Here is a 25,385-nt window from a genome sequence, read left to right on the forward strand (position 1 = left end):
TACTTCTAAAAACTCTTGCATTAGTAAATATACCCCATAGACTTGACATGTCAGAAATAATGATTAATACGCCATTCAAGAAATTTTCAGATCATTTATATTAAACCAATTTAAATTACAATAAATTATACATATAAAAAACACTAGATGAAATGCTTACTAAATAGCACTATAAATAATATTAGGTCATGCTTTGCCGATATAACATCTATATTTAAATGCCACGGAATTATATGTAAAGTCCTCTACAATTATACAATCCTGTATAATTATGATGAACAATCAAAAGTGATTCTTTAAATATGAATCCTAAAGAGGAGACAAAATGACTTTATACTACCAGAAGTCCTCTGGCTTTAATTAGAGTGTCTCCAAATATTGTAGAAATTTTGACATTTGTATAGTAATTAGTTTCTCACCACATGGTCCTGGATAGTGAGTATAATAAATTCCTCCACTTTCAAGCCACAGGACTTATACCTCCAAGCTGCGGCATTCCTGAGCTGTTGGATGTGCACCCAGCTTAAATAGTAGTGTCCCCACTTGGCTAAATACATCAGCTTTGATGACAATAATTAATTCAACTTAGTGTCCGTCCCGCAAGACGCTATTAGATTCATGCACGACATGTCAGGCAGTATATCAGTTCAGTTAGAGCTATTTCACACACTCCGGTTCTGGCCGGCCAGGCAAGAACCGGGCGGTAGCTGGCCGGGGTTTTTCAGGCACTCTGTGCCTTTCACAAGCAGCAGCTTTGAGCCGCTTTTATTTATTTATTTATTTTTTTATCCTACTGGGCATGCGCAGCAGCAGCTGCTGCACAAGCCCCGGCTAGTAGAAACCAGTGTGTGTGAAAGGAAACATTGTTTCCTTCACACTACTGGCGCGCAGGGACGGTACGGCCATGGCACAGCACCGTCCTGTAGTTTCTTCCGGCTATAACACGGCGACCGTGCCGTGGCCGTGCCATGTGAAAGGACCCGCTGAATTCCTGCATGTACTAGATTTTACACCAGGCTGAAAACCGGGCGGCTTTTTGCCGCTCGGTCAAAACCGGAGTGTGTGAAATTTTCTCTGTGTATTGAATCCGGCAGCGATAGATAGATGGGCAAATAGTATCCAAACAAAGGTAAGAAATTAAATGGTAAGCAGGCAGTGGAGGGCTGGGCCGGGGGGCAGGGTGCCATGTGCCCCCCGGGCAGCGGGCAGGCTGTGTCTCTGTGACACAGACTGCACCGCGTGTGTAGTGCTGACCAGACGGAGTTCGGTCAACGCTACACACAGTACACAGTTACAAACACACAGCCGCCGGCTCCGGTAGCTGTGTGTTTGTTTTGAGCGGCAGCCAATGAGAGTCTGTCAGGCTCTCACTGACTGCCGCTGTGCCCACTGCAGGAGCCGCTCCATCGTCCGGCTCCTGCAGTGGGTAATGGAAGAGACGTCATATGACGTCTCTCCCATAATGCAGAGCGGCCCGGCCCGGGAGCCGGGTGGAAAGACGGAAGAGCGGATGGCGGCGGCGGGAGTGGGGATTCAGGTAAGTTTTTTTTATTTATTACTCGTGTGTGTGTACTGTGGGAGGGGGGACCACTACTGGGGACACTACAAGGGGGAGAACACTACTGGGGACACTACAAGGGGGAGAACACTACTCGGGGCACTCTAAGGGGGAGAGCACTACTGGGGACACTACAAGGGGGGGCTACTACTGGGGGCTCTACAAAGGGGATTACTACTGGGCACACAACAAGAGGGGCTACTACTGGGGGCATTACAAGGGGGGGATTACTACTGGGGGCATTACAAAGGGGGGGTTACTACTGGGGGCACAACAAGGGGGAGAGAGCACTACTGGGGGCACGACAAGGGGGAGAACACTACTGGGGGCACTGCAAGGGGGAAAACACTACTGGGGACACTACAAGGGGGAGAACACTACTGGGGGCACTACAAGGGGGAGAACACTACTGGGGACACTGCAAGGGGGGGAACACTACTGGGGGCACTCTAAGGGGGAGAGCACTACTGGGGACACTACAAGGGGGGAGGGGCTACTACTGGGGGCTCTACAAGGGGGATTACTACTGGGCGCACAACAAGAGGGGCTACTACTGGGGGCATTACAAGGGGGGGATTACTACTGGGGGCATTACAAAGGGGGGATTACTACTGGGAGCACAACTAGGGGGAGATAGCACTACTGGGGGCACTACAAGGGGGGAGAGCACTACTGGGGTACTGCAAGGGGGAAAACACTACTGGGGACACTACAAGAGGGAGAACACTACTGGGGGAACTACAAGGGGGAGAGCACTACTGGGGACACTACAAGGGGGGGCTACTACTGGGGCACTACAAGGGGGAGAGCACTACTGGGGGCTCTACAAGGGGGATTACTACTGGGCGCTCAACAAGGGAGGCTGCTACTGGGGGCATTACAAGGGGGGATTACTACTGGGGGCATTACAAGGGGGGGATTACTACTGAGGGCACAACAAGGGGGAGAGAGCACTACTGGGGGCACTACAAGGGGGGAGAGCACTACTGGGGGCACTACAAGGGAGGAGACTACTACTGGGGGCACTACAAGGGGGGATCTACTACTGGGGGCACATCATTGGGGGCACCTTTACTGGGGGCACTATATAAGGGGCTTACTACTGGGGGCACAAGGGGCACTGCACAGGGGGGACCACTACTGGAAGCACTGTATAAGGGGCACTGCATAGGAGGATTACTACTGGTGGCCTGTATAAGGGGTCCTCTCCTGGGGCACTGCATATGGGCACCACTACAGGGGGCTGCCCCATATCTTTATTTTTTCTTTACATTAATGCCATATGGACCCGCCTCCTCCCTGGATCACTTGAGGGGAGAGTCGCCTAAGCACGCATGTGCTCCGGGCACCCTGGCTACACGCTACTCCCCTGCCAGGGCCACCTGCATGCATTTGCCCCCCAAGATAAAAGTTGCCAGCCAGTAAGTAGGTTATCCCATTAGCTTATACACAGTGATATGTTGGTGCTATACTTGCCCAGAAGACTAAACTGGTGGCCATCTTAGTATGGGCAAATGCTTCCTTAGAGGAGCATTATGGAGATAGCACAACAGACAATAGATACTTCAACAGAGGTCTGGGCTTTGACTTGGTTATTTTAAAACTTTGATTCTCTGTATTGCAGCCGTTAAATTGTAGATTTGCAAAAGAACTTAGGATCACTGTCCTATTGCATGATACAAATTCTATAAAGTTTTACTTGTCAGACAGATGACATAACATTTTCTTCTGCAAAATATTCTAGTATAAGTGGAATTCCCTGTATATTCATTGACTACAAAATATTCAGGTACTGTTGCTGCAAAACAATCACAAATCATCATCACTCCACTAGCATGCTTGATGGTTGGTATGCGGTACATTAGCTGGTACAGTGTATTTGGTTTTTGTCTTTCATAGATACTTTGGTATAAGCTGTTCAGAGGACATGGTTCCAGACATCTTTTGTTGAATTTAGATGCAAACCTAAACTAGTAAAGATTATCTCTTAATTTCTCAGTAAAGTTGGTCATCAAGCAAGTTGTAGTTAATTTTTAATGAATACCAGGTTTTCAAAATTTTTGGAAAGTAGCCTACAGCAATGATCCCTCACAATTTTTCCAGTGGAACATGACATTTAGGGGCAGATGTACTAAACTCTGGAAAGTGATACATTGAAAAGTGATAAACTACCAACCAATCAGCTCTTAACTGTCATTTTTCAAACACAGCCTGTAAGATGACAGCTAGGAACTGAGTGGCTGGTAGTTTATCACTTTCCAATGTATCACTTTCCAGGGCTTAGTACATCTCCCTCTTAGAGTACACACTGATGGCTGGTAGTCAAGACCATAGCTAGTGTGGGCAAGGATCTCAAAAGAAGTTTCTTCTCCTCCCAGAATTGAAAGGGACTATCTCTGAAGTCCAATCTTTATTTATCATTGAATTAATCTTACACCATTTGAGCCTTTGAGAGAGTGTATTAGTTTGAGACATTGCACAGACTGAAAAAATATTTGTGGATCTCTTTAAAATTTGTTCATATGTCATAAGAATTGTTGAGGTGTATGCTGTAGAATCTCATCGTCAGTGTGATTATTATTTTTTTAATTAGTTTTGTTTTGTTTGTGTTTTTCAGGCAGAAGTAGCAGCATGTGCTGGAGAATCTGTGAGCAGTTTCATGTGACACTTGAGCTGACAACTTGTTCTCAAGGATTTGTTTACATTTCTTTACATCTGTGTCAGGTGGAAACAAATAGAGTACATATGTCTTAAACCTAAGAACAAGCTTGGTTGTCAAAAGGTAATGATCATATTTCAATAAACTGAAGACCCTTGATCCAATGCTAACAGAACAACATTGGCTCTAATGATCTGCAGTGCAGTAGGATGTTGGCTGTCACATTTGGGACATCATGCAAAGGATTATTTACCAGTTTATTATTTATCTATAAATTGCTTATTCTCCATAAATATTCCAACCTGCAACAGAAGCTCAGCACCCAAAGATTTTCTTGGGAAGACATGAATGCATTAGGGGAGCCAATTTTCTATTTGCTGCAGGGCTTGAAATAATGACAATGATTATGGTATTGCTGGTATACATCAAAGCAGCTGAGAATTGATGTTGGATATTGGACTATGATTTTGGGGATTTCATGGAAAGATGAGACTCAGAAATGTTTCAGAGATAATAAATGTAAACCTCTATAAGTATATAGATTTGACAGAGCAAATAGTGTGGATAAGGAGAAACATTTTACTCTTGACAGTTGTGTTTCTCCTGCAAAAAACAAACCAAGAGCAAGGGGTACAATCAATTCTCCGTGTGCTCACAAAGAACCCAAGGTAGCTGGCTAAGAAATTCAGGCCTCTCTTAGATTATTTTACACTAGTAAAGGGACCTGGTGTATGCCGTGTCCATCTGTCCCGCTGGTCCGCCCTGTCCGCCCCCTCTTTGTCCGCTTCTGCAGGAGATGTTTCACTACCAAGTCCCTTCGATTGTCAGTTCTGTGTTTCCCCCTTACCAGTCGACTGGGAACCCCAATGAATTAAACAGCAAGTCGTGTGTAAGAGATTGAGACTGAAAGCTCATTTATTCCGATGGGGTTAATATAGCAGATTCTTGTAAAACACACAGTATCTCATTTGTTACAGAAAACAGGATGTGGTTCGGAGAAGTAAGACACATACTAATCTTTAGATACAAGGGCATTTCCAGAGTCTAGTGCACTTCCTTTTTTGAGATGGTCTTAAACCTTAAGCATATGACACCAAGACTTTTGTTACATTATAAACATCTATAAATTTCTAGACGAGACAGCAGGGGAAATAACCCACAGATTAAATCAGCTGATCCTAAACTAGGGGAACATGCAGAAACACACATTCCCAGCAAAGGTTATTAGTTCATAAGATATTAAAGCAATAATCAGAGATCAGTATTAATTATAACTATATATGCTTGATTACATAGGGGGGAATACATTTATCTCTCTCACTTCTCAACTCTGTCATGCCCACCTTTCTGTCCATTATTCTGCCTTGTTCTGCCCCCTGCTCTGTCCCATTCCCCTCTCTATTTGCTGCTCTATCCCTCTCCACCCACCTGCTCTGTCCTACCTCATCCCTCCCTCCCTCTTACAGCTGTGTGCTTACCCACATCCGGTGGGTCCTTCTCCTCTCCAGCTAGACCTTTTCCCATCACTTCCTGCAGTGGGACCCATTGGAGGGGTGATGTGCCGCTGCACATGCATGCTGGAGATGGGACAGAATTTAGGAGATTATATAGATTTTTTTAATTTTAGAGTGGTCTTGGTTGGAGGACACCAACAAAGGTAGCACAGCTCCACAAAAAAAAATGCCATTTCTACTTGGATCACTTTTGCTAATTCAAACTCAATGTTCCAAAAGGTTATTAGAGATATATAGTTTGGACAGAGATGATGAGGTATAAATTATGTTGGTAAATGTTCTGTTTGAAGCTTAGCAATAGGAGAATCAGATTGGGGTGCTAGGACCTACAGGACCCAGATAGCTCACATTCAGCTATAGAACAATGAATTCTGGGTTACATTGTATTGACATAGTGAATAAGAAGATTTCAGGGTTTCTACTGTTTGGCTTTTTGCTGCAATTTAATCCAATGTGCTAAGCAGACAAGCTCTTTTTCCATGAATAAGCTGCTTCAACTGATTCTACCAATACCTTTTAAAAACTCGTTGGCGCTAATTCAGAGTCGTGCGCAAGCTGGCGGCATCTATATGGCTGTACTGGCCCTATATATCTGCATGTAAGAACAGCCATCATCATTATCAGCACACATTTACACTAGCTTTAGCCTTGGTTTATAAGATTAGATACATCTCAAATCGCTGGCTCTTTGCATACACCATATCTCTGAATTGGCCACAGTTCTATCCCCATGCCCATGGCACTCCCACTGCAAACTTTTACTAAGTACAAATGCCCTGCTATTGCCCAGTTACACACATTTGGCCTCAAATGGAGATCTGAATAGTTGTTTGTATTTATTTTATTCAAGCTATTGAAATGAATGATACAGATATTTGTAAGAAGCAGCTGTGTAGCGGTCTGACCTACAGTTTATATGTATGATGTTGTTGACATTATACTAGAGCATGAATCCATTGAAAAAGACCTGAAATGATGGATTTGCTTCTCATTGTAGGTGGGATGGAGTAACAGTAAATAAATGATGACATTGAGGTGAGATTAAAAAGAAACACATAACATTTCATTTATAATTTACTGGTGTTGTGGGCTGTAATATATTACAATGGCATCAATTTGAAGCAGATCAATGTTTTTTTTTTTTTGTAACAACCAAATACATTTTTGGGGCATATTTATTAAAAAATGCTTTGGGCTCTGTTATTTATTGTTCCTTAGGGCCGCATATCAAGGCAATAATGAGTTTTCTGCCCCAGTAAATCTGGGTACACACTGGAGCGACCTGCAATCATTTTTCACAACAATTTCTCTTGAGACTAGAAGAAGTGATATTGAGCTAACACTGTGTAATCTTGCTAATGGCCGAACGATATATCGTATCATTAGATCATATATGATTTATCATTGATCCTGTACACACTAGAACAACCACTTTTAATGTCACTGGCTGGGAGTGGCAAGGTCTTCAGAGGGCAATCGGAAGGACATATCATCAGGATGTCCAGTTGGCCATACACACTAGGTAATGTGGACCATATCGCTAGTGTTATCGTCAGCTATAATATGCAGCATGTCAAACCTGACAACATTGCTTATGACCGCGGGTACCCACTTATTGAGCGTACACACTGAGCGATGTAGGCAATTTCTAGCTCTGAAACGGCAAATCGGCCTGACTTTGCTCCAATGTGTATCCAGCTTTACTTTATCAATGAGCACATGCCGGGACAGCAGCTCTGATAAAAGGCCATCCCAGCAAAGAGCCAGCAAAGTTATAGCTATGGCTTTAACTGTGATCACTGTGATTTCTGACACTGCTCTTGCACAGCCTAAAATCAAGTATGTGCAGCACATTTTGAGGAGATGGCTGCAGTAGTGGGTGGAGGCTGCCAGCAAGGGATCCATGTTAATGCTTCCATAGAGACAAAAAGGTTTATGCCATCTCACTGACCCATGGGGACAATCTCCAAAAAGCTACACTTTTCAGAGATAGATAAATATGGCAAGACCGCAGTCCCCATTAAGAATAATGGAAACTACAACCTGCCTCCTTAGTTGCCTAATGCAGCTGATATATCTGATATCACCTGCATTAGGCTCTTACTAAATAGCATCAATACCTAAATATTGTGAAAACTACCATTTTCCACATGATTTTTAGTAAAATGTGGCTTGATATATAAGCCCTATAAATTTGATGTATTATATTTTAATTTTTTAAAGTTATTTTCAAGAAGTAATAACGTTGATTTAGCTAGTGTGTCTGACTTTCTTTCTAAGGTTATTAAAGACTTTCTTTTGCAATAGAGGATATTTATTTTTCTACTATATACTGTAGCTAAAATAATAGATGTTTCAATGACAAAAATAGCACTTATACAATAAAATATTAAAAAGTCAGTTTGCTACCTGAATAGAAGTTCAGTCATCCAAATGTCATTCCAAAATTTCTGAATAACCTAAGAGTTATAATTTAGCAGTGACTAGTCCTGTCAGATATCACCTTAATGAGGCTCAGATCTGTGCATAAGAAAGGAACAGTGATGAGCGACATAGCACAATAATTGGATCAAGCTGTGTCTGTTCTAGATGTAACCGACTGCAATGGGCATTAAGAAAATCTGAGCCAGGGGTACAATTGAAGGAGCTGTCACATAATTTGCAACACTTCAGTTTCCTTGATATATATTTTACGCTAAGATCTTCATATATGTATATATATATATATATATATGTATATAGAAATATATATATATATGTATATATATATATATATATATGTATATATATAGATATGTAAAGTGGCACTCTTGGATCAAATTAAGTTAAATGCCAGGGTGCCTTCCTTGAGACAATACAGCAAGCAGGTGTCCAATCGCGGACCAGGCGGCACTCACACGGACTTCATGTAAATGGATAACGTGCTTTTATTGCCAGCGTTTCAAGGCTCCTCCGGCCTTATCGTCACGTTGAAAAAGTGCAAGTGATAAAATTGCCTACCTTATATAAGGGGATGTGAACCCAGAAAAGAGGCCCGGTGATTCTTCGTCTCAGAGCGCCGAAGTGGGTGTACCGTATGTGGTCACACAACCCACATATTTAAAAGATACAACTTCTCTACTTTTAAAAATACAAAATTTAGGGACAATTCCTGATAACACCTTTTTGTGCACTTTAGATGTACATAGTTTGTATACTGTCATACCGCATGAGGAGGGGTTATTAGTAGTTGAACAATTCTTGCGAGACCAATCTTTTCATAAGTTAGATATTCCATTCTTTATGAAACTTCTTGAATTAACCCTTAAACACAATTATTTTTTACACAATGGAGTATTTTACTTGCAAAAAAGTGGTTGCGCATTGGGTTCAAATGTCTCTCCGGCCTTTGCTAACATATATATGTTTTCAAAAGAAACTCAATTATTTTTTACAGATAGACAGATTTATTCTGATATACTTTTATACACAAGATATATAGATGATCTGCTACTGTTGTGGACAAGAGGTGTCGATAAATTACAAACTGTTATAACTGACATTAATGCCCAAGATTCCACCATAAAGTTTACTTCAATCAACACATAGTAACTTAAGTGTCAACTTCTTTGATGTTACATTAACCATCAAAGATAACTCTATATGTACTACGGTATTTAAAAAAAAAACTGATCGGAATACCTTGTTGAAAGCTAGCAGCTTTCACCCTCCTTCTTTGAAAAGAGGCTTAGGTAAATCCCAAATGCTAAGGGTAGCACGTATCACAAGTGACCCGAACAACGTTGAAACACAAATTGATATTATAGTAAAAAAAAGTTTCCCAAAGAGGATATAATCTCCATCTGCTTTTGAAACAAAAAGCTAAAATGATGATTTTAACTAGGGAATCTCTTTTAATTCTCCAAACAAAACAACTTTGCAAGTCTTTAGTCCCATTCATTACAGAATTTACTCTGGCTAGTTCAACCATCTCTAAGGCCACTAAATCACTATGGCCAATCATCACCTCCGATAAAGATCTTCCAGTGTTTAAGAACAGTAAACCTCTTAGCTATACCAGAGGGCATAACCTTAGGGACATGTTAGTGAAAACGGATATCACCCCATTTACACAGAGTAGCAACAACATCTCTTACAAAAAACCAGGCTGCTATAAGTGCATTTCCTGTGTTACATGTAGTTACTTAGAAACAGGAGCCAGTTTTCACCATCCCCATTCTGGCAAAAAGTTCTACATAAAGTATGTGCTTACGTGTTCATCTAAATATGTGGTCTATCTTATTACAAGCCCATGTGGCTTAAGTTATGTTGGCCAGACCACATGCATGTTTAAGGAACGTATGGCCGTACATCGATCATCTATCAGAGCGGCTATAGCAGGCAAAGATTCAGATCAGCCAGTAGCCCGAACAATTTAAAGAGGCTAAACATTCCTTAGCCTCTTTACGATATAAAATTATTGATCACGATCCACCACTCAGTCGTGGTGGAGACCAGGCCAAACGGCTCCTTCAAACTGAATCCAGATGGATTTATATGTTAGATACTATTCATCCCAGAGGGTTAAATGATAAAATAATGTGGTCTGCATTTATTCCATAATTATTTCCATAATTATTTTAATAATTTATACATTTAAGAGTCTATGTTAGAAATACTTTATTATTGATTTATATCTAAATATGCATTTTTATACTTTTTTTGTCTTGCACACCCAGGTTTTCCTATATCCCTATTCTTTTCATATTTTCTTTTATTTAGTATTTTTTTTGTATTGTGTTTCTATAATATTGTGGCAATTTGTTTATTTTATTATATTGTATTTTTTGATGGTTGTCATATGCTATTTCACACTGTTTATATTTGTTTTATCACATGTTACAGGCTGGCGCTTCTCCCTGTCTCTCCCCCCTTATGCTGGATGTCGCGGTGTACATTCTTACAGCCGCTTCTCTTTGGTTTCCTTGGTAACCCGCACAGCTGTGTTATTCGTCTTTCTCTGATGACGTCGCAGCGTACGCGACACCCACTTCGGCGGTCTGAGACGGAGAATCACCGGGCCTCTTCTGGGATCACATCCCCTTATATAAGGTAGGCAATTTTATCACTTGCACTTTATCACCATGACGAAAAGGCCGGAGGAGCCTTGACACTTTGGCAATAAAATCACGTTATCCATTTACATAAAGTCCGTGTGAGTGCCGCCTGGTCCGCGATTGGGTTATGTCACACCCTGTCTATGCTTCTATTAAAGTTATGTAGCTCATAGAGATTATCACATATAGTGCAGATTATTGGACGCACAAGAGTTAAATGTATTGATATGGCAACTGCAACATTATGAGAATTATTTAGGTGTAACAGTGCTTTTTTTCTACGACAAAAGGAACCTGTACTCATCTAAAGTTACAACTTGATACAAGAATTAGCTTCTATACTCTGGACAAGTCTTTAAAAGTTTATTTTATTAATTTCTGAAATTATTCCACTTATTTTTCATGTTTCTGGAATAGTTATAAGAAGTAAGAATTAGAGATGTTTGGTTCCTTTCTTCATAAATCCGAATCTACACAAATTTTGTGAATCTGGAAAGATCAGAGTCGCGGTTCTAATCTCCTGAAGAGATCAGTCATGGTTCTGATCTTCCAGCGTTTCGGAATTTGGATTTCAGATCCAAATTTTGTGTTTTGGATTGCAAAAATTACTATTTTTTTTTAGCTGTTTTTAAAAACTTTTTATCATTTTCTTTTTAAAAAAAATCCATATCCAAAACCAAAACACTTGAGGGTGGTTTTGCAAAACCAAAAAATGTAGATGAAACCAGTTCCAAAACCAAAACACGGGGGTCAGCGCAAATCTCTAGTAAGAATTATATGAAACTATTAAGTCGTAGCTGTTTATTGGGTGTGGAACTGAAATATTGATGAAATATTGACAGTTTTACTAGAAATTTAATCTTGGCCATCATAGACACTCAGAGTCGGTCGCAACAGTAGAAGAAAATGTAAAGAGAAGCACATGAGGGAAGAGGTCCCTGCTCGTGAGAGCTTACATTCTAAAGGGGAGGGGCAGACAGACAGGTGTGACACAGAAGGGGAAGATAGGGAGGAAAGAGCATGAGGTGGGTTAGGATGAGTGGTGGAGTGAGTGCTTATCGTACCGACCTATTTCAATGGCATGTTACACTTGGAGACACAGTTTAATGCTGTGACCTGTTAGTCTGCCATTAAAGCCCAAAACTCATTGCAGCAGTCCCTGGTGAAATTCTGGATTCATTGGATTATGTGCCTCTGTTCTTTCCAACACATATACAGATTGTTGTAAGAGAATCCACAAGAATCCACAGTTTTGAAACATCATGATGAGTAGCCCTGGTGTTCTCTGTAAATGTTCAGATGGTGGGACAGCCCTGCAATAATGCATTTTGCCCTTTTAGAACTATACCAATTAAAAGTGATTTGAGTCTTGAAAATACTCTGTACTGAGTTGCTGGGACCGAGTCAGCTGGCAGGGTAAAATATTGTTCAAGGCTGAATTTAAATGGCCCTGGAGCAGGATCACCATTGCAAATAAATATAGTGGAATGAAAGTACCAAGACAAAAGGAGGCCACAAGTGTTCTCGCTAACACAGGACACTAACATTTTTACTTACAGCACTGTATTCATGTACATGGGAATTTCAATTGCAACATTTCCATTTCAATAATGGTGCTTAGTAACCCTCAGGTCCATTCCTTCCATATACCTTGTGCATATTTGCTCCTACTGTCTCTCATTACCTCCCTCACTTTGAATGTAAATTCTCATGGGCAGTGTCCTCTCTACCCTATGTACCTGTATGTTGTCCATAATCTGTCTGACTACCTTGTATGTGCCTGTCATGACATATGCTGATTCTATGCTATTTATTTACTTACACACATGGAATTTGGACCAACTATACTGGTCACAAACAACTCATTGCAATTGAATACTCACATTGCTATCATACATGCATTATGTATGTGTTATTATACTTATATCATATTTCCATCTGCTATGTTTCCTTATTGTATTCATGTATGTTGTATTTGTATGATGATTGCCCATCACTATGAAATCTGTGACACCTTATAAATAAACAATTATGATAATGATGATGTTTCTGTATGTAGATGACTAGGAATATTAATGCAGTATTCACCCAAATGCATGAGTATGTTGAATAAAAAAAAATGTGTATTGCTGGAAACCCACTCATCTTAACTTTTACACAGAAACACTAGTTAATTGATATAGCAAATATATGCAGACCATAAACCAACTGAAATCAACATAGTTAAGTCCAATTTAAAACAAGGTAAAAATAATAAGACAAATATACTTGAAACACTGTTCAATAAATTCAGAGTAATTATTCAATGTCTTTATTATTATTTTTTTTTTAGTTTAACTGTTGCCCAATAGGATTTGTTCATTTGGTATCACAAGATAGGCAAGACCTTGGAAACAAGACATAGGACATGTGTTGTAAGGTGCATCATATTACTTTTAGTGCTTCCTGTTTTGGTTTTAATAATATTGCAGTGTAACAATTGACAAGATCGATTTACTCAAAAAATTCTGCTAAACATGAAAATATAACAGAGAAAGGAGACTTTAACCAACAACTAATAGTGATCATGGCAAATTTACTCTTAGGCAGGCCCGCCAAGAGCGGCAGCAGGCCCGAGTAACAGGGGGCATGGCTTAATCGCGGGAGGTGTAGCCACACCCCCTTCCCCCCAAAAAACTTTGGTCTTTGCAGCGCCGCGAAGCTGGGGAGGGTTGGCGCTCTGAGCCCCCTCAGCCCTGCTCAAAGCCAGGGGGGGGCGCGATCAGTGTGATCGCTCCCCCCCACAGTCTCCCACTGCAACTCAGCACACACTGTGTGCTGGGCAGCTGTGAGGGAGGGGGGGGCGGCACCGGACCCAGGCTCCCACCGGGCCCCTCAGGAAGCCCTGGCCCGGGTAATCTGTACCCGCACCCCCCCGTCTCGGCGCCCATGCTCTTAGATCATTTGAAAGAGAGGTACTAAGAATAGGTAAATAGCACAAACTGCAACTCCATTCCTCCAGTGGACGATAGCCAAAGTACAAACTGCCCACTGTCAGAATTATAATTATGTAGTGTGTTTTGGATCATGTCAGTTTGAATCATAAAATTTGGTAAATATTAATAAATTACATTTCAATGGAAAACATTCATTGCTTAGAGTAACTAAGCATATTCAAAATTGAAAAAAGGCTGTGTAAAGAGAAGCTTAACCAATCCAGAAAACATAACTATAATGATAAATCAATATTGAGCTTTAGGGAGATTTCACAATCCAATAAATCAGTATAGTACAGTACACTAAATAAAAGTCTGATTTTTTAAACTGACTGCTGTTAAACAATAGTTACTGTATATCTCTTTCAAGAAGGCAAAATAATCATTATGGCATAAATTCTGACCAACATTTCCCAAATTTTGGTCCTCTTGGCATTTTTCCAAAAAGTTTTTCTTTTAAGATTCTTGTTGTCCAGTTTCTCTCCCCCAAGATGAGAGGCAATATACCAGACAATATAGATGTTCTTAACATCGTTACTATATCTCAATTGTATAGGATTTTGGCTTTTCTCATTTCTAATTACTCATGTTAACCAGTCTAAGTAATTGTATCCAAAATTACTATGTAGCCAGCGATCCAAAGTATAAAAATTCCAGAGCCCATTAGCTTATTAGGAACGGGCTGCAACAAACATTACCAAAATCTGATACAGAGGAGTTAATTGGAAATTGAATTGAGTGATGTTGTCTAAATTACACTATTGATTACTATCTGATTTGCTCACTCAGAAGAACATGTATTAAATAATTAGAAATCCCCCATTCCCATAGTAACAAACATTAAATTACAGTTACACACATCAATCTGCATCTCCTTTGTAAAACAATGTGTATATTTTACTTTTTGCAGAGCCTCACAAACATCATAGAAGGTACAATGTAAATATTAAATACATTACATTAAATAAAATGGCTAGCAACAATGTAAAATAGATATTCATATGAACAAATGCTATTCTCACATGGTGGATTACAATTTAATTTGCTATAAGAGTGGAAGCATTAAAAGGAATGATTAACAATGTAAGTTGTTTGTAGCCTATGACAGCAGATCATTATTGATAAATTCCTGATAACTCAGTGGCAAATAATTGAGTCAGAATTTTCAATTTGGCTAGCCAAGCCAAAATATTTAACATACCATCAACATACTGTATACTACAGTAAATGGTTAGGTTATGCCTCAGAGAATGGTTACTGTATTTATGTGTACAAATGTGTCTTCACTCATCTTTGCCACCGTTGAACTTGCCGTGGCAAGCATGCAGTGAGTCACATGCCTGTGAATGGGTTTGCTCATGTGATCCATATGATTGCATGGTGCGAATGCTTCCATGTCCTGGTTACTGTGGGGTACACATGTGTGGAAAATCACATGCCGCGATGTGTGCACACGTTTGTCGCATCAGTGGAAAAGATGAACGTGCATTCATCTGTATGTGTTTTATAGTGCTAACAGATATAGAGCAAAATGTTTTTGTTTTGTTTTTTTTACAAAGTTAAACTCAAAACAAATATATTATGTATAACCGGTATAATAGTACAGTACTGGGATGTAAGTGAAACATAAATGTGGCAGAGTTCCTTAATCCAAGCACTCACAGTCTAATTACATTGAAAACAAGCAGAAAAAGTAGATAGTAATTTTGTGTAAATAATAAAATGGACCACAGGTGTCTAATGCTGGGTACACACTATATGATATATCGTTGGTATAGCCAAAGAACAATATATATCACCAAGTGCGTCTGTCCATGTGTATGACAGACATCATGTCAGCCACGCAGCAAAGCAGATACTATGTCCTGCAAATATATTGATACATCTCCCCATATGTACAGGTAACCCACCAACTAACACATATGCCAGCAGCAGAAACCGCCATCAATGATGTCACTACCATTTCCTGTAGCCAGGCATGTCGGGTGTCAGATTGGGAAGTGTATATGTACAATTGTACAATTGGGTGGCCCATAGGGCGGCCTGGTTGATCGATTGCTCATAGGTGTACCCATTTTACATGTTTAGCAGAGTCAGGTAGATTATGTGACTCTATCACTCAGCAAGTTGTGCTTGAGAAGGGTTCTGAAAGTGTTAAATGTAGATGACAGCTAGATATTTGAAAGTATGGAATTACATAGATATAGATCTGTGTAGTATGTTTGCATGTAGAATAAAACTAAGGCCAGCCACAATAGATCTTGGGGAATGAGGTATAATGGGAGAATCAAGTCAGAGATGTAAATGGGAGCAGGGGTGTGAAGAGTCTTGAAACACAATAGTAGAATTCTGAACTGAAGACAAAATTTGATGGAACTGAATACAGGAGGTACCTATGCACTGAGAGTCATTCTAATGGGGCTGGGTGAGCTGCTCATAATAGTGTTGCCCAACACCGGTAATGTACAATTACAAAAAATGACAAGCAAAAAATGACAGCGCTAAGCCTACTGTAAAGAATTAGATGGTGAATGAAGTGAAAGTAGGCACAATAAAGGGAGTCACAAATTTACTAAACAATGTCAAAGTACATATATCATACGTGAAAAATAAATTAAACAGTAGCATGTAATTAGATATGTTAGTAAGGTTGTTAAGCTGATATCTATAACTCTGGTATGAGTCTTCTTGAATGACCTCAAGGTACATACTGCTCATTTGAAAAGTGATATCTAGGACTCTAAGGGAATCTAAAAAGTCCCACAAATGTCAATATCCATGCACAATAGTCGCTATACCCTAGAAGAAGTATTGAAGAAGACACCTCTGACCTCAGAATGACAATACAGTTTGAAAGGGTCAGGTGTGTTCGGAGGGCAGTGTTCCTCTCCTTAGGTGCACACCTTCCTTATCAACAGCTGTCTGCCAAGGTTTGATAAATTTCCCTTATAGAACCATACCAGTGATGTAATTCTAATAGCATTCTAAAGGGGCCGACATTAGGGATGGGCCTGAGGGCCTGATTCAGAGACAGATGCTCTGAAAGAGCGCTCACTCTGAAACAGGGCGGTTTTTCTTTGGAGCGGCCCCCTGGCTGCTCGCATAGCTGTGGGTAACTACCCACAGCTATAGCGAGCGGCCAGGATGATGGTCGTGATGGTCAAGACCATCGCGACCATCGGGCTTGCGACGAGACCCTTGTGGTAGGGTCTCATGGCCGCAAGCCCGAGAGAGCTTCTGGCTCTAATAGAGCCGGAAGCTCTCCCACTGACATCACTGGTGATGTCAGTGGGTCCGCCCACAAATGGCAGGCGTTCGCTTGGGAACGCTTCCATTTGTAAAGCCACCCCCCCAGCCATGCCTACCAAACGGGGCAAGCTGTCAATCACCATCAACAGCGCGCTCAGCGCTCGCGACCGGGTCTGAATTAGGCCCTGAGGTACTGGTGGCAAGGCCAAATTGGGGGAGGTGCGGCCACCCCTCCCCTCCTTCTCAAAAAAATGTCAAAATAACTTTATGCTCCGGGGGGGGGGGTGGTGGTGGTTGGGTGCCATGCAACACAGCCAGGGGCAGGGGGTGGGGGGCAATCAGTGCAATTGCCCCCCTGTGACACTTCTTACCTGATCAATACCACTGGCCACTGTACATAAGTGCAGTGGCAGTGGGAACATCATGCAAGTGGAGAGAAATACTGTTTCTGCTCAGTGGCAGCAGCCTCCCTGGATAGTCTGCAGCCCAGCCTAAAGCAGGTAAAACATATACAGATATACAGTATCATAAGAAATGGCACTACCTTATTGTTAATGTTTCATGTGGAGTAATACAGCAATGTATACATATATATATATATATATATATATATATATATATATATATATATTGGAGCACTATAATTAATTGGGCATATATATGGTAACAAGTACAAATACAGTTTTCCAGTTTAATATTACAAGTGACAAGAAGGGGTCAGTACTGTATGACACCAGTGACAATGTAACTGCTGTGTAAAACCAGACCATATGTGAGAATCACAGAAGCTATGACACTGGGCCACAGTGAAAGCCAAGTAAGAAAATCTAAAATTGCTACTTTCAGCGAAACAACAGACAGTAGTTAACAGTAATTATGTTTCCTCCCAAAAGAGTAGCAATTATATTTAGACAGTTTAATATATTATTCACATCTGACAAGTAAGTGAACATTGTTATCCGATACTTAATAATTAACATGTTTGCTGGATTGTGTTTTACATAATATATTTAAAAATACTGGTATGTGGAAAGTCTTAATAACTCCTTGCTTTTTATTTTTACTTTATGAATACCATATTGTCCAGATGATCTTTCTCTAAAACCTGAATATTATAAATATTTTTTTTGTCTTTAAAAAGGATTAATGATTATTGATTAATTTTAAAAGCTGAAAATTTATTTATTTAATATCTATTATCCTTTATTACTTACCACTTATATGAATGGTATTTTCTATAATGCTATATAGTTTGAGAACTGTTTTAAGCACATTAGTCCCAGGTTCTGGGGAGTTTACAATCTATATTCTATACCTTAGCTTATCAGTATGTCTTTGGGGGAGAAATGAAGCAGATTAAAGAAATCCACAGGAAAATGTAAAGAACATACAAATGCCACACAAATATCACCCTGGTCCTGCAAAACCATCCATATTGCTTCACAGAAAATATCAGCTGCTTGTATTACGTAATAATTTCTGCAGTACGTTTAAACTTAATTTAAACAAGAGTTTTCTCACAAAAAGTAGGTAAATTTACCATTAAGGATACACATCCTACAGTATGTACTAGAGATGAGCGGGTCTGGTTCTCTGAGAGTCAGACCCACCTGAACATTGCAGACACGAACCGCATCCGAGTCAGACTCGAGTCTTCTCGCCTTAACAAGGCAAAACGTCATCAATCTTGTGTAAAATTCTCGCTGGTTTTGGATTGCATATAAGACCCTCCCCACAGTGATCTCTGCTGTGTGGCTGAGTTGTGGGCTGTACTGAGTGCGTCCAGGGGCTGTGCTGTCTGTCCCTGGGGTAGTGTGCCGAATCCATCCAGGGGCTGTGCTGTCCAACCAGGGGCTGTGCTGTGTCTATCCAGGGGCTGTGGTCCGTCCATACACTCCAGTGGCTGCTCCTGTGCTCAATGCTGTGCTGTGTCCATCCACTCTGTTCTCCCAGTGCACCTGTCCAGTGTCCATCCACTCCAGTGTTGCCAAGCACCTGTCAATTGTCCATCACCTCCAGTGTTTTGTCGACGCACCTGTCAGGTGTCCATCCACTCCAGTGCTGTCTACACCTGTGTCCGGTGTCCCTCCGCTCCAGTGCTGCCGACGCACCAGTCTGATGTCCACTCGCTCCAGTGTTGTCGACGCACCTGTCGATTGTCGATTCACTCCGGTGTTGTTGACACACCTATCCGGTGTCCATACGCTCTAGTGCTGCCTACATACCTGGATGGTTTCCCTCCGCTCCAGTGCTGCAGATGCACCTATCAGGTGTCCATCTGCTCCAGTGTTGCTGATGCACCTGTCCGTTGTCCATCCGCTCCAGTGTTGTCGATGCACCTGTCTGGTGTCCATCTGCTCTAGTGCTGCCTACACACCTGGCCAGTGTCCCTCCGCTCCAGTGCTGCCGAAACACCTGTCCAGCGTCCATCTGCTCCAGTGCTGCCGACGCACCTGTCCGGAGTCCATCTGCTCCAGTGTTAAAATATAAATAAATGAAAAAAAAAGTTTAAAAAAATAAAAAAAGTTAAAAAGTAAGAAATAAGTAAAAAGAAAAGTTACAATAAACGCTTTTAAAAAAAGTTAAGAAAAGTTTAACAAAATGGAAAAAAATAAGTAAAAAATAGTTATTTTCTTGTGCTGAGACTCAGTTGCACCCAGATATTCAAGTGTTATCATAATAATCAGCACAGTCTACTGGTGCGTCCTATGCATTGCATCTTAGTCTGCTGTCTGTGGGCCTGACTCAGCAAGGATCATTATTGCGATCACAGCTATTATGCACAAGGTTCAACTGCGATAGTCTGCTAATTCATTGCAATGCCGTCGCAGCACTACGCTCACTTTACTCTCCACCCACAAATGGCACTTCCTGTCAATTACTTTGCGATGGGTCTGCATAGTCACTGTGATCGCAATCCTGATCGCAGTGGCTGATTCGCGCACGTGCACTGCGATGCATGTGCAGGATGCAACAATCGGCCGATTGCGTGCATATTAGCATCTGTGATCCTTGCCGAATGCCCTATGCATTGCGACTTAGATGCATTTTCGGGGAAAATGCGCAACTGCAGCAAAAATATGTAAGGACACATCTGTAGCATTTATAGGTATTACTACTCATCCAAGAAATGTCAGTATGCCTATTACATTACCATGGAACTTTCTGTGTCATTGGTGAGTTAGCATCGCTGTTTCCTTCTTTGGAACTGTGCAGAATGCCAGTATACTAGGATTTTCCAGGGTCTCTACTTCCACCTGTACCTTCTCTTTCATCATATATGGCACACTCAGTTTAGGAGCGGCCAGGGCCTTGCAGGAAAACTGGCTGCACATTGTACACAGTCAGGTCACAAACAGCTTGATATTTCCATTTTGTATTCTCTGGCAGACAGGATTATTGATGATCTAGAAATATCAAGCTGTTCATGATCCTGAATTTATATAAAACCTTGTTAAAAGCAAAATTACAAATTAAAACTTAACTGGACATTTGCCAAATATTTTCTGATGACATCATTCACAATATCACATAATTAATGATGTTAAAGTTGCCCTGGAAAAATATATGAAATTAGGACTGAATTAACTGTGGAAGGTGCCAAGACAAAAGTAGTTTGGTGTTAGAACACAGGTAGCCATAGACACTTTGAGGGCAGGTGCATTGGTTGAAGCATATCACAGTAGTAGCTAACACATAAATAAAAGCACTGCTCCATTAGATGGAGCAAAAACAAGTACAGTAGGCAGGAGTTAGGACACCAGTGAGTGGAAGTACATGTAATGGTTTCATGAGTATCCCAACCATTTTGGTGGATATGCTCTTATCCCATCCTTCCAATGCCCTCTGTACCTCTTCTTTGGCTTTAGGATATATATAAACCAAACAAAACAAGTATTGTGTGTGAAAATTAAACAACATTATTCTCTATACTGCAAACAGCTGGATTAAAACCTCAGATGGCCTTAGGTAAGCTATTGGTTTGGGGCCCATCAACTGGTCATGCTTCTAGCCAGCAATGTGTGACCATCCAGTCAACATGCATATGAAGTCCTGGGTCTGAAATCCCATGAGCCCCATTGTTGGATAGGTGTCAGAGCGACATGTGTTGATCTCTTCCAATCAGAGCTCAGCACATGATCCTTTGACCCCTTTACTGAACCTACACATCTCATGGTTGGACCCTCTCCCAGGGCCAGATTACAGCTTTAGGGGACCCAGGAAACATAAGACGACGGGGGGATCTTACTGTAGTTTTAGAACAAAGAGAGATCCCTGCTCACAAGATCTTACATTCTAGAGATCATCAACAAGAAAAATAAACCAGGCACCAGGAAGCACTGATTTAGTTACCTGTGAAGGCTGTTGCTCACCACCTGAGAGTGATTGCCACAACTCTCTAAAAACAGAATATAACTTATAGAAAAGTGGTGGAGAAGCGCTGCAAACACATACACCTTTAACCACTGTTTTGAGTTTGTTAATAATAGTATTTATTATACAATCTAAACAATATACTGTATATATAGACTATCAAATATTATAATAGCGGTATCATACAAATAAATAGCAGTCTCATATAATAAACAGCATATGCTATGTCTCCTATATCAATTCAAACACAAAATGTGCTATGGATAGGTATAAACGGACCAACTGAGAATACAAAGCATCCTACTTGGTAACAATGTATCTTCTGAGAAATATGTAATAAAAAATGTCTATGGGACTTAAAAGGAACAATTTAAGTCAGTGCATGTAACTGTAGATGGAAGGATTGTAAGTGGAGTCCATCACTGTTAATAATAGTAATGACATGAATATAGTATATTACTCGCGCAGGGAAGCTGATAATATTCCAACAGGTATGAGCCCAGTATATAACAAGAGGAGTCACCAAACCATTAGATGGTAGATCTATTTGTTGAAAACAAAATACATACTCCGGCAGTGCAGTGGGATCGCTGCTACTGTCAGCTGTATACTGGCTGTGTGTGTCAACTCCATGATCCAACTCTCTACCGGTTCAGTTGTGGGCAGCTGCGTAAGTAAAGCCGTAGCCCAGCAGCTGGTGTAGTGTGGGCTTGGTAGTGGACCAGCAGTGTGGCCCTTCTTTTACAATTGTTCAGTCAGCAGTGGGTAATTAACCACTCGACTGTATGAAGTGGTATGCAGTCCTGTTAAACCTTTAGGCTATGATGATATGGTGCTGCCCAACAACTAACCGCATCCTTAGTAAAAGATCTCCAGTTGGCAGGTAGTAAATCCAGGAGTGCAGACATGCACTACTTTCGTGGAATAGGCAATAAGAATTAAAATAGCTCATCCTTAACGCGTTTCACCATGTTAATTATATTGTGATAATTTTATAGTCTAGATATATTTTTTAGATTGTATTATAAATACTATTATTATCAAACTAAAAAGAGTGGTTAAGGTGAATGTGTTTGCAGCACTCCTCCACCGCTTTTATATTTGTTATATTCTAGAGATCATCCCAGGGACAGCCATACAATTATCCTAGTAAGAACCATGCAAAACAAAGATAATTCCTATTAGAGCATTCTTTTGACCCCTGTACAACACAGAGAGCATTCTTGTGACCATTATACAAAACAAAGAGCATTCTAATGACTGCAATAAAATGCAGAAATCAAAAAGGTGTCCACCACCCAATTTAGACAGCATCTTAGTGACAGGTATTCAATACATAGAGCACCCTGTTGACTGTAGTACAATACAGGGAACACCTAGTGACTAACATATAATATAGAAAAAATATATTGATTACAAGCCAATACAGGGAGTACATACTATGCAGAGAGAATCATAGTAACAGCAATTTAAAAAACATCCTATTGACTGCCATACAATACAGAGAGCATCAGATTTACTAACCCACAATGCAGGGAAATCATAATGACTGTCACACAATAAAAATAGCATCCTAGTGACTTATATAAAATACAAAGAGCACCATAGTGATAACTTTTGAATAAAAAGAGCACCTTAGTGACCGTCATAAAATACACATAACTTTATTGTTACATCATACAATACAGAGGGCATTTTTGTGACTGCCATATATGAAATAGAACATTCTTCTGACCACCATACAAAGAGTATTATTGTGGGCAACATATAAAACAGAGTGCACCCTAGTGAATACAATTCAGAGAGGGTATATACAATATGGAGAGCAACCTAGTAACTGTAGTACAATGGAGATCAGTATTCTACTGATCTCCGTACAATACAGAGATTATCATGACTGTCCTATAATACAGAGTATATTACTGTGACCACAATACAATACAGAGCGCATTTTAATGTTCAACATCCAGTAGAGTATTATATAGACCAACATATAATGCAAAGGACATTCTAGTGATCATTATACAATACATACAGCATAATAGTGATGATTATATAATTGAAAGAGCATTGCAGTGACCATCATACAATACAGGAAGCATACAAGCACCAAACTACAGTTCAAATAGCGTAATTTCCTTGTCACACATTGTGCTTGTGAAACCCTGTAATAATGTTTCACCACTTCATATTATGCCCCCCTAATGAATTATCCCTATATCTTACTCCTTCTATACTCTTTCTTTATCATATCATGGATGCTTCTACAGATTTACCCTTATATCATCCACCCTTTTATGTATATTCTTATATTATGTCATCTTTGTTTCCATTTATTACCATATAGTGGCCTAGTGTTTTGATTTACTTTTCTATCACAGAACCCCTTTATGCATTCTACCCATATCACTCTCCAGTATTAATGGGTTTCCATATCATGGTCCTAGACTCATCTGTATATGTTTCCACATATCAAGACCCCTGTAAACAGTAGTATATGTGTAGCTGAGAGCAGTGTCATAGTCTTCTAAGAGCAAGATTCCTGAAGAATGAGCATGATCTCATCTCATCAGACTAAAAACTCTATGGCCTGTGCATTGCAATTAGAGACAGTTTGGTAGCAAGTTAGAATGCTACTGTCTCATTTTATATGCTTCCATGGTACCTGTCTTTGAATTTTTACAAGTGGGGTTGCCCATTTTAGACTAAGGCTTCCTACTAAGAGTTCAGGCTGCCCAATAATTCCTAATCACCATGCTGGTTGAAAAATAAATAAATAAACTGATGACCTTAAGCAATCACCTTAATCAAACAAATTATATAATAAAATATAACATGCGATCATGAGGGACTTTTACTATCATTATTAACCAGGTTTATCTGTCTAGCGCTAGTTAGACAATTAAAGCAAATAGTATCAGTCCTAAACTGGGGAACAAAAGGCTCCCTACTGTTAGCCAGGATTAGCAACACCAATACTAGAATAACTGAATGTAACCTGCCAACAGTCTACACCAGGGAACCCTGCAGAGGAATTTATGCTCAGGTAACACACAGCACTTAACTCTCTTCCTCAGCTCCCGGCATGATAGGCTGGTGGTACAGTAGATGGAAGTTGGAGCGTACGGTAGACTCAAGAGAATGTCAGGCCAGGCCTGGTTGGTAGTGAGCTGAAACAAGGTACAAATATGGCAGGTAAAAGAGTGGTACTACTATCCAAGGTCAGCAATACTAGCAAGAACATAAAAGGTGGAAATGCTGAGAACTGGTACAGTACGCAGTAAAATACACTCAAGTAACTGTTGGAATGCTTGACCAAAAGAGAACTAAAAATCTGTGTTACACTGTATTCAGAGCTATTTTAAGCAGAGCAGGCAATTTGAAAAGGGAAGGATGGTAATGCCAGCATCCACTTGACCCCAGTTTTAAAAAGACAACATTATCATGAGACTGCTGCTATGCATAAGGGCTCATTACAGCCTGCCCAAAAACAGAAAATGACCAGCAGCTGGTGTTGTGGCAGCTAGGAGACAAGAGAAATGTGCTAGACATGGTAACTGTGCCTTCTCTGTAGGGCCTCCCTGTAATAGGCATATAGGCATACAGTAGGATCCACAAAACACTGTGTCCTTTATACAGCAGGACTTGGGTCTGGCCGACATAATTTGGGGTAAAACACAATATATTTTAAGTCCTCAATTGAATGTGCTCAGACCCTGGTCTACTCAAACCTGCACTGATTTACTGACAACAGGACCTGCCAAAAAATTATATTCTCATAACGCATAACATGTCAAAGTCCATTCTGTATGATGTATGATGTTCTGTCATTTTATATTCTGTAGGAACTATGGTATTTCCAAATTGTATGTTCTATCATTTTATATTCTGTATGAACATGGTATTTTCAAGATGTGTGTCAATTGCTATCCTGTGTGCTTGTTAGGAAAGGCTGTGATT

Source organism: Taudactylus pleione, unplaced genomic scaffold, assembly GCF_031769625.1.
Source record: "Taudactylus pleione unplaced genomic scaffold, aTauple2 ptg000228l, whole genome shotgun sequence".
Classification (NCBI taxonomy): Eukaryota; Metazoa; Chordata; class Amphibia; order Anura; family Myobatrachidae; genus Taudactylus; species Taudactylus pleione.